This window comes from Clupea harengus, chromosome 11 (genome assembly GCF_900700415.2).
Source record: "Clupea harengus chromosome 11, Ch_v2.0.2, whole genome shotgun sequence".
NCBI lineage: Eukaryota > Metazoa > Chordata > Actinopteri > Clupeiformes > Clupeidae > Clupea > Clupea harengus.
The window spans coordinates 20083224-20083957 of NC_045162.1; positions in this window are offsets into that span (position 1 = coordinate 20083224).

The following is a 734-nucleotide window of genomic DNA, read 5'->3' on the forward strand; positions in this document are numbered from 1 at the left end:
GCAAAGGTCACGGCTGCCAAGGTGAGGTGGTGGCAGACGAGAGAGAATCAGCGTGGCCTGGGACAGAAACACCAGCGTCCAGCGGAGGGAGACAGACTGAGAAACCAACAGCCTCTCGGTCAAATCACGCTGCCTATGACAAGTCACTGTTCAGCTGGTGTTTCTTCCTGATCCTGGTTAGCTTTCTTCCCTGGCCACCAGGGATACTAGATAACCAGGGTCAATAACGAAGAGCCAGTCTGGTGCATACTGGTTAATGATGGAGGCGCTCACTGACTTACTGATTTTATTCAGTACACGATTGTTTTTAGCGAGTTAGTCGGATCAGTGATCAATGTTGATGATGGCACACAAAAACAAACCAGCACTACAAAAAAAGTCATGGAGGGAGATAGACCAAGAAAGCCCTTTAATCAAAGTTTGCTTTGAGTACGACGGGCAGCTGTTCCATTAGTGTTTCCTTCAGAGTACAGTTTACACAGCAGTGATTACGTACGCTGGTTTGCTGGGTTCCATCGCCATCATTAGATAACCAGGCTCAGTGAGGAAGAACTGGTCTGGTGCGTGGGTAATAATGGAGGAATGCACTGACTGGCTGCCTCATGTAGTGACTTACTGGTTTCCAAAGTACTTTTGTATTGATTTTTTGTTAGTGAGTTAGCGAGACTGTTGATCAGTCAACAAAGATGGTGCAACACCAAGACACAAACCAGCACTGAAATAGAATAACCAGA